The sequence below is a fragment of the Nerophis lumbriciformis genome, linkage group LG02, assembly GCF_033978685.3.
Source record: "Nerophis lumbriciformis linkage group LG02, RoL_Nlum_v2.1, whole genome shotgun sequence".
Lineage (NCBI taxonomy): Eukaryota > Metazoa > Chordata > Actinopteri > Syngnathiformes > Syngnathidae > Nerophis > Nerophis lumbriciformis.
Window position 1 is genome coordinate 26,091,326 of NC_084549.2, and position 15,498 is coordinate 26,106,823.

Consider the following 15,498-nt stretch of genomic DNA (forward strand, 5'->3'; position numbering starts at 1 on the left):
TTTAGTAGGGGATACATATTATTTCAGCATATTTATGTGCGCCCAGATAATGTGTCCCCAGTCCTCTATCTTAACAGGGCACATAGCGCCGCCCCCTCTGAAGTCATGCACACTCCTGCAGCAGGGGATACAAAAAAATTGCTATTGCGACATCCAGTGGACACATTTAGAAGTGCAGGTTCTTTCATTCAAAAATTTCCGCTAAATTTTATACTTACCAAAAACGTTTGACACCCCTGCTCTATAAGATCGAGATTTCACTTACAAGTTTTCTTTATGTATTTTTTGCTCCTGAAAATGATTCCAGCAGTCATTTCCAATAATATTAGTTTTGGAGTATGGGGTTGATAACTACCGGTAACTGTACTTGGAACTCCTCCTTTCCATTGCCAGACTCAAAATGTCGCCCTCTCTTGGTGTGATGTCACCTACAGAACTGGAGTCCATTTCCACGCAAAGACAGTGTAGATAAAGGAATGTAAAACTATTATTTTGACCACTTAAATGCATGTTCTTGTCGCTCTGGTCCATGATTACATTTTTTGTGAACTGTTACCCAGCATCACTTTTCCCTACGAGCACAGTCTGTTTTAACTGGACCAAAATTGAAATAAACTTTGAGCGCACCCCAAGAACAAAGAATGTCAAATATTGTGCGCAACAGTAGAGAACATTCCAATGCAATCCCAATCATTGAACCCCACAAAGACAGCAGAGAAAGAAACTAGAAATAAGTGCGGCCTTGTTTCATAGCAGTTCCTTTTTTCTTCTCCAATTCTCCAAAGGAGCCTCCTATAAAAAATGTGGCGTCAAGTAGACTCTGGGGCTTTTGCCCTTGTGTGTTGCCGGCAAATGCTGACCTGGAAAGAATAACAGGTCAAATGCCACTGAGAAGTTCACCATTTTCCAGGCCTGATTGAGAAAACGGGTGAAACTAAAACAAGATGACGTTGGATTTATTGGTAGATTACATTACAGTCAAGTAGGCTTAATCTGTCTGTTTCAGTGCTTTGAAACAAGCGTAGACTAGTGGGTATACAAAAAAAACAACATTTATTGGTAGATTCCATTACAGTCAAGTAGGCTTAATATGTCTGTTTCAGTGCTTTGAAATGAGCGTAGTCTAGTAGGTATACAAAGAAAAAACACTTATAGGGAAACTGCACTTTTCTGGACCATTGTCTATCATTCACAATCCTAATATGAGACAAGCACATGTTTTTCTTTTTTTTGTTACCCATTCATAAATAAAAGCTAGCAAATTCAGCTAACAATGGAGGTAACGGAAGCCACTCTATTTCGCCTATAACACCCTCTAAAAAGCTATTTAAAAAAAAAAAACTTCCATCAATGTTTTATATACATGCTGTAATATGTAATGTAGTAACAGACACATTTATAATAACATCCATCCATGTAATATTAATTTCACAGACACGTCACAACATTTGCTTTTCCTTCAACAACAACAACGCTGCGACTTACAGCAGACTTCAAGAGAGCAATCAACCACTACTTTGGGACAAATGATGATCCAGAACCTTAGATTTTTTAGCCTGAATGTAAGGCTAAAAAAAGATTAAGCTTTAGTGAAAAACTAAGCATCATTTAAGTGCGAAACAAGGAATACAAACTATAAACCCAAAAAAACTATCACAATGTCTGCTCTCACTTGGCTGATGGATTGTTAATTTCTCCCCGTTTAGATGAAGAATTATTCTCATAATCCAAAAAAGGTGCCCTATACGAGCGTTTTTTCGTGAATTTCTCGATCGCCATCTCCGGGTCTAATTTTACCAACTCCTTGGTTTATGGCAACTAGAGCGCTGAATGCTAGCTATCTTAAATGCTCATCAGAATATAATGATACAATTATCTAATCATGTATATTTTTTAAACCTGCAAGGTTCAGTGAGTAGGGTGTCCATGCCAAAGCCATTCATAAACTAAACTACAGTGTGTTGCATCAATGTTAATGTGTATTTAAATACATTTAAATTTGTTGAAAAATTGCAGCTGGGCAATTAAAAAACCCTTTGAAAAAAATGTCTAACCAACCAGAAACTTCACCACCCCTCTTCGGAACCCTCTATATCCCCTTTCAAGACTAATGTCACTGCAATTTTATATTTTTTAAACAGTTGGAAATAAACTTCATAAACATATAGATTCACCCGGTCACAACATCAGGTACACCTGCACACTTTCCAATCGATAGAGCTGCATAAAAAAAGCTGGTTTTACCAGACTTTATGTCACTACATGTCGCACGTTGGTGCTAATATGCTCATGCCAAGATAAAATGAAAATAATACTGTATCCAACTTCATCCTGTGTTTCCTCAAACTCAGCTGGCCTCATACAGATCTCCTACCCCTCTGGCTGATACATTTACCTAATGTCCAAAGAAGTACGTCCACCTTGCTGTGATGTCACAATGTAGCCAGCAAGTAGAGCCATCCAAAACTGCAAATGCATGAAACGTTATGATTTGATGCTTTGTCATTGTTTAACACCAGTATCTGACATTTATAAGTCAGAAAAAACAAAAATCATCATAGGTCCACTTTAACTTTGAAATTATCGGCGGCGAGATCCAGACAGACGTGACTGGTTAGGCTTTTCCTTCTCAGTCTCAGGGTGTGGCGTGTTGTCGTCCAGATAAGTGTTACGTAACAATACCTCACTGCATGAACTCACGCTTCACCTTTTTATACAGGAAGCCCAAGTCTGAGTCAGGCACCGCGTCTCTGCCAAATGGGCCCGAGCCACCTCTGAGCATGCAGTGCAGCAAGCTGCTGACCACCAATACATTGGTCCAAATCAACTGCTAATCAAGTCCAGTAGAGTATTTTAGTGCAAAGTTATGTTTGAGGGTTTCTAGTGGATCAAGTCCATCATATTTCTTAGTTTAATGGTCACAACACTTGGGTATTGAGAATGCAGAAACAGGCTTTTACAATAATGTGACAAGGGTGGCCTGGTGTGTTGTTCATAAAAGCCACAAGCTTGCTGCGTTTTTCCTTTCTTTCTTCAAACACTGTAGTCCTTTCCTGCTGGGCGGTCTGAATGCTGTCGATTGTAGCAATCAGGTCAAATTTTGATAGAAAAAAAAAAGCGCCAGTCAAAGAAGTTCCTCAAAGTTACTCAATCGCTCATGCAGCAATCTGTCATCCTTGAAAACAACTGAAGAGAGATCCATCATCTAAAAAAACTGTCCTTTTCATAAACATACTCTCACTGGGACATTTTAAACATGCCAGACTTGAACTTGATGTGTATGTACCCATGTGCATAATTGCAAGTGTGCTTTCTCTTTATTTCTGTTATGCAAGGTGGTGGTTATCATGCAGTAAAGAAACTGGCAAATAGTGATCACATTGCAGTATTTGCACGCTGCATATGCGTGAGCATGACCCCTCGTGCTGGGTCCTGAACCAGATTGGTGTGATTGTATAATGGATGCCAGCTAGTGTGGCTGTTCTCTGTAAACACTGCCTCCCAACGACTTAAGAGCAGCTCTGGACAAGGAGTTGACTGTCCATGGCTTTTAAGTCATTTTTGATTGATTGATTGAAACTTTTATTTGTAGATTGCACAGTTCAGTACATATTCCGTACAATTGACCACTAAATGGTAACACCCGAATAAGTTTTTCAACTTGTTTAAGTCGGGGTTCACGTTAATCAATTCATGGTAAAATTCATAGGCCAGCGTTGCTGGACTCACAGTGCATCCGGAAAGTATTCGCATCGCTTCACTTTTTCTACATTTTGTTATTGCCTTATTCCAAAATAGAATAAATTAATTGTTGTCCTCAATATTCTCTACACACTACTACATAATGACAATGTCAAAACGTTTTGTTTTTTAGTAGAAATGTTTGCAAATGTATTAAAAATAAGAAAAACGAATAAATCACAAGTTTTTACAACCTTTGGCATGAAGATCAAAAGTGAGCTCTGATGCATCTTGTTTCAACTGATATTCCTTGAGTTGTTCCTACAGCTTAATTGGAGTCCACCTGTGGTAAATTCAGTTGACTGGACATGATTTGGAAAGGCACACACCTGTGTGTACTGTATATAAGGACCCACTCTTGACAGTGCATGGCAGAGCACAAACCAGGCATGAAGTCAAATGAATTGTCTGTAGACCTCCGACATAGGATTATATCGAGGAACAAATCTGGGAATTGGTATAGAAAATGTTCTGCTACCTTGATGGTCCCAATCAGCACAGTGGCTTGCATCAACTGTAAATGGAAGAAATTTGGAACCACCAGAGAATCGGAGCAGCTGGGGGGCAGTATTGCAGTCTCTCTGCCGCACTGTTGTGACGAAACGAGAGCTGAGCCAGAAAGAAAAGCTCTCGGTCTATCGAGCTATCTACATTCCTACTCTCACCTATGGTCATGAAGTTTGGGTCATGACCGAAAGAATAGGATCGCGGATACAAGCGGCCGAAATGAGTTTCCTCAAAAGTGTGGCTGGCATCTCCCTTAGAGATAGGGTGAGAAGTTCAGTCACCCGGGAGAGACTCCTTCGCTTGGAAAGGAGCCAGCTTAGGTGGTTCGGGCATCTCGTGCGGATGCCTCACAAGCGTCTTCCTAGGGAGGTCCTCGTTGCACGTCCCACTGGGAGGAGACCCCGCGGCGGGCCAAGGACCAGATGGGGGGGATTACATCTCCTCTCTGGCCTGGGAACGCGTCGGGATTCCCCAGGAGGAAGTTGCTAATGTTGCTCTGGAGAGGGAAGTCTGGGGGTCTCAGCTGGAGCTGTTGTCCCTGCGACCCGATTCCGGCTAAGCGGTTGAAGATGGATGGATGGAACCACCAGAACTCTTCCTAGAGATGGCCGGCTGTTGAAACTGAGCGATCAGGGGGGAGAAGGCCCCTAGCCAAGGAGGTGACCAAGAACCTGATGGTCACTCTGTTAGAGCTACAGCATTCCTCTGTGGAGAGAGGAGAACTTTCCTGAAAGACAACCATCTCAATCCACCAATCAGGTCTGTATGGTACAGTGGCCAGACGGAAGCCATTTCTGAGTACAACAGTTTGCCAAAATATATCTGAACGACCATGAGAAACAAAATTCTGTGGTCTAATGAGACAAATATTGAAATATTTGGCGTGAATACCAGGCGTCATTTTTGGAGTAAACCAGGCACCGCTCATCACCAGGCCAATACCATCCCTAAGTGAAGCATGGTGGTGGCAGCACCATGCTGTGGGGATGTTTTTCAACGGCAGAAAAAATGAATGCAGCAATGTACAGACACACCCTGGAAGAAAACCTGCTCTAGAGCGCTCTTAAACTCAGACTGGGGCGATGGTTCATCTTTCAGCAAAACAACGGCCCTAATCACACAGCAAAGATATCAAAGGAATGGCTTCAGGACAACTCTGTAAATGTCCTTGATTGGCCCAGCCAGAGCCCACACTTGAATCTGATTGAACTTTTCTGGAACAATCTGAAAATAGCTGTGCACGGACACTTCCAACCTGATGGAGCTTGAGAGATGCTGCAAAGAGGAATGGGCAAAAATAGGTGTGTCAAGTTTGTGGCATCTTATTCAAAATTGAGACTGTAATTGCTGCCAAAGGTGCATCAACAAAGTATTGGACAAAGGCTGTGCATACGTACGTACATGTGATTTTCTACTTCTTTATTTTTAGTAAATTTCCCAAACTCTAAAAACATGTTTTCACATCGTCATTAATGGTGCGTTGCGTGTTGAATTTTGAGGACAATAATTAATTTATACCAACAACAAGGCTGTAACACTACAAAATGTGGAAAAGTGAAGCACTGTTATTACTTTCCAGATGCACTGTTGTCGAGTTAGTTTTTCTTACATCATTTGACCAGCGTGAGGACACTTTCCTTCACTTGCATGCTTGGAAGAGCTGGGCCAGAGCATGGCAGGATTGGAATCAAGTGGCATTGTTCATCTAGTCAGAAGGAATAAAATGTGGAGGCAACATACAATATTCTTCAAATATTCCAACTTAACCACATCACAAATAGTTTTTAGTTTTTTTGTTGTAGTTGTTGTATTTTTTAAATCATCTTCTACAAATTTTTGGACCTTAAATTAAGCATCTTCAAGCATAAAATGGCAAAATTAACTAAAAACATAAATACTACAGTAGTATTGGCCACTGGTCAAAAACCAAGGAGAGCACGCTGGTCAGTATCATGGCCACTGATTGGCTCAGCCTCCGACAGAATTACTATATTGTGCAAAGGTGACTAAATGGTCTCATTTAACGACGAGAGGGCTCTCTTTATGTTGAAAAATGTATTTAGTAGGCCGTAAACAGGTGTTTTTTATGTTCTAGCTATGGAAATATTCAATTTATGATTAATGTTTCCTATTTCGCAGAAATTCATTTATCGGGGTAATGATTGGCAACACTAAATTGGCCCTAGTGTGTGAATGTGAGTGTGAATGTTGTCTATCTGTGTTGGCCCTACGATGAGGTGCGGTAGATAATGGATGGACGGATGAATGTCTGAAGCCAATTAACAGGAATAAACAAGGGATTACTGTTACTGTTTGAAAAAAAAAAATCATTGTATATTATAGCATAAAAAATGTATACCAAAATAAATGCTTGATTATTATTTTTTTCAGGTAATCTATTTCTTGAAATCCCCATACCTAGAACAAAATTAATATGTTTTGCATAGTCATGTAGTAATGTGGTAATAAATATTGGCGGTTTTTTTGGGTCAGTTTATGTCAAACATGCTTACAATTACAATATAATGCATCACATATTTCCAATTTTTCATTACAGCATGTCTGAAAATGAGTAGGAGGAAGCAGAGTTTATTTAATACTACTTCTCTTCGTGTCATAGCAATTTTGAACAGTTTTGTTTGTGCCAAATTTGTAACACAACAGTGAATAAATAGATTAATGAATGAATTAATAGACAATGAGTAAGTTAAGAATTATTAAATACATAAATAAACAATAAATATAGTTTTCATAATAAATAGGTAAGTAATTTATGGTTCACTTTATGCGATGAATAAGAATATCTCATAATGATGAATAAGAGGAATATGATTATCTCATAATGGGTGATATACATTATATGCAAATATACAGTTAGTAGAAATTTGTGCTGTCAAAGGATTCCTTTTTTAAATCAGATTAATCCTTGTGATTAATCATGATTAATCGCAGTAAATTACTTGCTTGAAAATGTTGAATTAACTTAAAAAAGAGCCCAATATTTTGACACAAATGCTATTTTATTGACAGAATGTCATACAGGATTTTTTTTTTTTTAAATATTTTATTATTATTCAGGTAGATAGGTGACTATCTACGGTTAAAGTAAAGGAGCATGCAAAATAAATTGTGCGATAAATCTGCATGATTAATGCACTAATTATTTTGTGAATATTCATGAGTTAATTTGTTATTTTTTACAGCCCTAATATTTTCATGTTTACAGTTTAGCCTCCCCATAGGGCCTATGTAACCTATGTAATTTCCCAAAATATTTTCTGATCTATATTGTTATTGCAAGAGGCTGTAATGTATATCACAACATGGATTGTATTCCCCATCCTTATCATCATGTGGTGTTCCTTGGCAGGATTCCGGAATATGATCAGAATGGCAGAGGGGTTAGTGCATCTGCCTCACAATACGAAGGTCCTGAGTAGTCTTGGGTTCAATCCCGGGCTCGGGATCTTTCTGTGTGGAGTTTGCATGTTCTCCCCGTGACTGCGTGGGTTCCCTCCGGGTACTCCGGCTTCCTCCCACTTCCAAAGACATGCACCTGGGGATAAGTTGATTGGCAACACTAAATTGGCCCTAGTGTGTGGATGTGAGTGTGAATGTTGTCTGTCTATCTGTGTTGGCCCTGCGATGAGGTGGCGACTTGTCCAGGGTGTACCCCGCCTTCCGCCCGATTGTAGCTGAGATAGGCTCCAGCGCCCCCCGCGACCCCAAAGGGAATAAGCGGTAGAAAATGGATGGATGGATGGAAGTAGTGTAGCTTTAGAAAGACATGATTTAAAGGGCAGGCAGGCAGGCAGGAAAAAAATCATCAACATATAGTCTTCTGGGTATATTATAAAACGTAAGTGATTACACTGACAGGCATCATTCAGTTTGTGTCCATGTACTAAATTAGTCTGATTTTTCAAATAGTTTTTTTTTTTTTGTATTTTCACACCTATGTGTGAAGTCCAAGAGTCCATGCACTCTCTCTAATGGGACCATGGTCATACGCAGTGAACCTCCTCCTTACAAGTCAACAGCCGAGCTCCGTTGTGCATGATGTCTGCTGTAACATTGACACAGATTAAAAATATTACGTGTCTAATGGCTATGCTGATATTAAATAGCAGACAGCATCAAGTAATGATCTTGGATTGCGCTACGAACATGACACTGCTTCCAAGAATGTAACGGAGCAGATGCAGGTCCCAAGCAAAGAAAAAACAGCGGCAGAGAGTTGTTTTGAAGAAATCTTTGGACGGAGAATCATGGAAACAAAACTTTCAAATATCTAGACGTTCATTCATAAGCCAAGTGGATTGATTGAAGGAGTTTTAAATCCGGAGGAGAAGACAGTCCTCCTGATACTGTTCCAGATGAAAGCTGCGATTCTTCTGGACTATCTTGCTAGTTGTATGGAATACAGAGTTATTGTTATTCAGTTTGGAGTGCACAATGCAGCGTGAAGAGGTTTGTATGCACTTTATTATTTGCCTTGCTTCATTCTCTTTCATCTTAATCGTATTTCGTTCAGGAGTCTAAATTAAGCCGGCATTCTCCATTTTCTTAGCTACCTTCTAAAATAAATCTTGTTTCTTTTCTTCTAAGATCGATGCACTTCAACATATTCAGTTCTTTTTATTTGTGAAGCAAATAAACAGCCCCCCTTTTTATTCCGATTGTTTCCTTTGTTTTTATTGAATGGTATCTGCTTCCGGGTTATATTCTGTGTGTTGAGACTGGTCACCTGGAGCTGCACACACCCCCTCGAGAGATCTGGTTTAAAATCGCACAATCCTGGTGTTTGTCCAACTTTTTTTTAAAACCCAACACGGTCAGATTAAGGTGTTTCCATGGGTTGTAGGATGCTTATTTAGTTGGTTTAAGTTTATTTATCCATTTCTCTATATAACATGCTCGAGAAGGGGTAGGAAGAAGCAGAGTTTATTTAATCCCACCCCTTTTCCACTTCATATCAGTTTCTTACACATATATTACTTCTTGTTTACATTTTGTCGCACAGTTATATCAATGTTTTCTAATTACAACAGTTCTCTTCATAAATAGTTAAGTCAGTTGTGATTCACATAAAGAGACAAATCATGTCTTATTTTCAATAAATATCATTGTTCTTTTTCCTTATACATTGTAAACTCTTTGTGTTTGAACAACCTGTTAAACTGCATCAAGTTAGTACACAGTTTGACTTTTTTGCTTAATCTATTCCTTATTTAATCCCACCTACAGATATGTGTTTTACGTGCATACAAATGTTTTAAATACAATTTTTCTCTTATGTTATATTTCTCTTCCTTTGTTGGGTAGCAGGTTCTAGTTTGCCTTGTACATAATTTTTAGCTGTTTTTTAAATTCAATAGATCGTTGCATTTCAATATTTTTTATTTAATCAACAAAGGGTATGTATGTTCTCTATATCCAACATTATGTATTATTCTAACTGATAATTTTTGTATTATGGTTAGAGCCAAACTATTTGAGAAATCGGACTAATTTAATGCATGGCCACGGACTGACTTATTAAAAAATGGATTAAGCTTTTACCCGTCTGCTGTTTGACCTCACTAGTGTTAAAAACGATTAAAAGGCATCAATTTGTCTCATTTTGGCATTGCATTGCTCGACCTGCTCACACCCTTCAAAGTACACCTTCATCCTGAAGTAAACATTCACTAGCTGACCACTTCCGTGGCTGAATGTCCTCCAACAGAAACATCCTCTTTTCATCCTGTTAATATTTGCTAAAAGCTTTTTTGTGAAGAAATCCCAGTATATTCTGTACATGTGCCCTGGTTTTAAAGATCCTCTACAGGGACCAATGAGCAGTCACACTTCTGATATTTTCACCACAAATAAAATGTTGAATCTTGCCAGACTTATCCAGCAGGAAATAAGGATCTTAACATAATAATCTGACCTTAATACAAAATGCAACGCCGTAAGCAGGAAGTGAGGTGTGTTTGTATTAGAAAGAGGAATTGTTTTTTGGACATTTCCTGAAAAAATCATCAAAGTCCAATCCATCCATAAGTGTTAATGTTTTGTTGCTACCAAACAGACAAACAAACTCTGGCGGAAACATAACCTCTTAGGCAAAGAAAAGATAGTCTGTGTTCTGCAAAGCAAAGCGCACCTCTTTTGTCTCGAGCGTTTCTAAGGCGACACAGATCTAGCTGGTCGCGTTGCAGCGCACATATGGAAATCACCAAAAAAACTGTACTTAGACGGAAAAAACTAAAACCGAAAAACTTCTTCATGAATCCTCAATCCATCCATCCATCCATTTCCCACCGGGCTTAAACCTATCGAGCTGCACTTGGGCGGAAGGCAGGGGACACCCTGTGCAAGTCGCCGCCTCATAAATTGTCACCCAGAAAATATATTTGAAGCCAGCAAAGCCAAACATAAGTTTGTGAGGTATTTACATTATTAAAAGGTAAAATGTTGGTTAACTTTTCTGAGAAACAGCATATTCAAGACTGATATAGAAATGTCCACTGTGGAGGACACTGTTTGTCAGAAAGTAAAAGTTGAAAGACACTAAAGTGAACATTATTGTTTTACACTGGATGTTTACATTGTCACTTTAAAGACATTCAACTATCGTTTTTTTATTTTAAATGCTTGAAAAAGTGGATGTTCCTGCACAATTATTTGCTCTTAAAAATACATGTGTGTAGTTTGATTAGAACATTTTAGCATTATGTTTGTGTTCAATTACTAAGTGTGTTTATTCTAAACATTCCCTTCATTTTACACACTATGGCATTTTTTAAGTCTTGTTTTTTTTTTTTTTTGTCATATACCCCAATAATATCGTATCGTGGCCTTAAAACCGTGTTATCATACCATGAGATTTTGATAACGTTACATCTCTAATTATCAACAATCGATTGTGCACAATCTCAATGTCTAAATATTGCTAAATACTTTGCAGAGTTTGAAACCACAAAACTTGTATTGATAAAATTTTACATCACCCTTGATTTGTTTTGCTGCATTTTAACAGCTGTTGATGACAGTACCTCTTATGTGTTCCAAATTGCACAAAGTTGCAAAAGCGATGCCGTGCTCTTGTTTCTGTCGACAGGAGCTCCCTTCTCCCCCACCTCCCCTTTAAGTTGCTTTGATTTATTAAGCCGTAGTCTGCCGATTTGCGTCAGATCTGGCCGAGAGTCTCACGAGGCGTTACTTCCTGAAGAGCCGTGTCTTGCGTCTGCACAGTGTCAGACTGCAGAGCAGCCTCCTCCAACCTTTCGAGCCTCCTTAGCTACACCTTTCTTTGCTTTATTTGCCTGCAAATAAATACACGGGGCTCTCACGCACACAAGTGCTGTTTTTCAACACTTAACCAAGAAACACATTGAATATTTTATTCTGCAAAAATAAAATGACACAAAAAAAGGTTTTTTTTAATAGGATTCCAAAAAAATTGGAGGTTTAGTTCCCACAATTAAATAATATTTTGAGTTTCAACATTGCAAACATTATCATTTCATTTATCATGTATGAAAAACATAGAGAAAATATAAAAAGAGAAAGCTACAGGTATAATACGAAAAACACACAACATACATATAATATTGACCTGTATTTATTTATACACAGTTCTACAATGGCCTTTTTTTTTTAAATTTTATTTTATTTATTTTTTCGCTGCAGCTGTTACATATACTGTAATATTGTACATGGTAATTGGGATTTGTTATACATTGTATATATTATATAGAAATATAATATAATATATCACTATATATTATATACTGTACATATAATATGTAAATATTACATATATGTTATATTTTATATTGCTACTATGGTACATTTTTTATCTACTTAATACCTGCATTATCCTTTCCACCCTTACCCTTTCTATCTAGTGAAACTGAGCTACTGTGTGGAAGAATTAAAACACTTGTATTTTGAATCAAAGTTTCCCATTGAAATTAATTGAAATCAATTTAATTGTTGCTTACATGTAACATGTAACACACCTTTTAAAATAAAATAAACTTTTAGATGATAATATATTGTATAAAAACAAGACAATAGAATGTACTACTAATAATTACAGTAGTTTTATGAAGTTATGTAATAATAATGTACAACATTTACCTTGGAGAGTGTACTTCTACGGAATCTTCTTCGAGCTGCTTCTCCGTTCAAACACACCATCAGCAGCTATTCCATATTTTCATGGATAAATGTCCACCTTTCAGATATTTTTTTAACATTCTTGGCTGGAATTAGACTCATTTTGCTTCAGTATGGCGCAGACTAGCACACATTGTTTTGCCAAGTTGGCAACACGTGCTGTCATATTTTGTATTTCTTTCTTTAATACAATAAATATCATCCACTTCTTCTCAGCACTGTCACTCACTTCCTTCCTTCCCATGGTTGGAAAATGAATTTATGTCAATCTCTAGCCATAAACCAATGCTAGCGAGTAAGACCAGATGTTTTGAGCGGATCTCACTGTCGCATTTGCTACACCAACTCATGGTAGTGATACTTGTGACTCACATTTTTGCTTGCAATTTAAAGCATAATTAACAAAGACACAGCTCTTATCTCAAAACACTAAAGTTGGGGCATTCTCAATTGGAGGTGCCACTATACTGTCATCTTCATTATTGAATCATTATTTAAAATATGGTAATTGTATCTCTAATAGTAAATATACATTTTTCTAATACTATTATCTCTGTCAGAGCAAATAATACTATGATTAAATATTAGATTATGTTGTCATAATTTTCATTAAATAAATACTAAGAATCAAAATAATTGATATTGCGGTATAAGTAATAAAATATAGTAGCAGGTAAAATACTATTTATAGAGGTGTTTTGTCTTCTTGTCACCAGACATCATTGCATTTTTTTAGATTGATAATTATTTTTGGGTCACTTTCTATTAAAACTCTTGAATGGAAAAGAAGAGGCATCTATTTAAGGCAAAGTGTTTATTAAGTAGGTGACACATTCAGGGATAATAACCAAATAACCCACACCGTACATAAAAAATCTATGCTAAATGTTTTAATATACATTGATCCTTCTTGGATTTTTTTTTTTAAATACATTTTATACTGCTGTGCTTTTTCATTTTTATATGTATCTAGCTGTAAATCAGGGGTGTCAGACTCGTTTACATTGAGGGCCACATTGCAGTAATGGCTGCCTTCAGATGGACGCTTTTTTAAAATTAATTTAAAATATGCATGCCGGAAAAACCTGTGATTTATCATGATTAAACAAAATTCAAGTGTGATGCATCTGATTTTTTTTTTTTTTTTTAAGTATCATTTGACAGCAATAACATACGTATTATCATCTCATAATATTATCACACAATTATAGATGCATTTAATTATTAGATTTTTTTAATGTACAAATTGATGATTAACTTGCTTTGAAATCATAAGTAGAGGTGACAAACAGATATATAACCACTTATGTTTTAACTTTACAAAACTATTTTTGCAACACAGTATACACTAATGTAACATTTGGCATGATCAGATAATATTAACGTTTAAAAGATATGCATTTTTTTCCCCCGTCAAAATTAAAAAAACAAATGCATTCAGTAGAAAAAAATTAAATATTTTTATTGACACATTTTTTCCAAGCTTAAAAACAGTGTGGCGGGTCAGATCTGAGTTTGAGTTTGACACCTGCACTGTAAATAGTCTTTAGGTATGTTTGCACTAGGGTTGTACGGTATACCGGTATTAGTATGGTACCACGATACTAATGAATCATATTCGGTACTATACCGCCTCTGAAAAGTACTGGTCCGCCACGTCGATACTACTATGATTATGTCGATATTTTTTGGTATCACAACATCTTCTTTCGTTTTAAAAAAAATTTATATTATGTTTATAAACTCAGGAAATATGTCCCTGGACACATGAGGACTTTGAATATGACCAATGTGTGATCCTGTAACGACTTGGTTTCGGACTGATACCCAAATTTGTGGTATCATCCAAAACTAATGTAAAGTATCAAACAACAGAAGAATAAGTGATTATTACATTTTAACAGAAGTGTACATAGAACATGTTAAAAGAAACAGTAAGCAGATATTAACAGTAAATAAACAAGTAGATTAATAATTCATTACTACCACTTGTCCTTAATAATTTTGACAAAAAATAGAATGATAAATGACACTATATGTTACTGCATATGTCGGCAGACTAAATTCGGAGTCTTTGTTTGCTTAATTACCAATAAAAGACAAGCGGCATGGCGTAGTGGGTAGAGCAACCGTGCCAGAAACCTGAGGGTTGCAGGTTCGCTCCCCGCCTCTTACTATCCAAAAATCGCTGCCGTTGTGTCCTTGGGCAGGACACTTCACCCTTTGCCCCCGGTGCCACTCACACCGGTGAATTGAATGATGAATGATAGGTGGTGGTCGGAGGGGCCGTTGGCGCAAATTGCAGCCACGCTTCCGTCAGTCTACCCCAGGGCAGCTGTGGCTATGAAAGTAGCTTACCACCACCGGGTGTGAATGATGGGTTCTACATGTAAAGCGACTTTGGGTACTTAGAAAAGCGCTATATAAATCCCAGTTATTATTATTATTATTATTAAGTTGTCTTGTTTGTTCACTATTTTATTTAAGGACTAAATTGCAATATATAAACATATGTTTAATGTACCGGAAGATGTTTTGTTAAAATAAAGCCAATAATGCCATTTTTTGTGGTCTCCTTTATTTAGAAAAGTACCGAAAAGTATCAAAATAATTTTGATACCGGTATCGGTACCAAAATATTGGTATCGGGACAACACTAGTTTGCACTGTTAAAAGAGCTGCTTCAATCTCATTGTGCACATGTACAGTGACAATATAAGAAATTCTATTTTATTATTTTTCCAGTACTGTCCAACATACTTTTAATGTTTTTATTTTTTATTGTAAGTGCAACCAGTATTAATTCCAATGGAGCCAGTGGATGACGTACAACTGCCGGTGTGGATTGCACATGAAGAGGGGGGGTTGGCAGACGCCAGTGGGTGCATTAAAAACAAATTCTCCTCAACAATAATCCTGCAAAAGGCTTTTCCCTGACAACAAGACAGTAAACAGCAGCACTTAGCGACCTCTCAAGAACTTAATTGCCTATTAGGCACAATCAAGTCTTCCTTCATCCTGTTGCCTCTGTTGGGGGCTCCCATCCCTTGAGACACACATGGACTGTAAACATAGACG

At 37.4% G+C, this 15,498-nt stretch overlaps 1 protein-coding gene across 6 annotated transcripts in view; it reads left to right on the top strand.

Moving 5' to 3' along the window:
• The window catches only part of pde10a (phosphodiesterase 10A), a 191,441-nt gene that overhangs the window by 117,633 nt on the left and 58,310 nt on the right, over window positions 1-15,498 (top strand). The gene's annotated exons all lie outside the window — the stretch shown is intronic.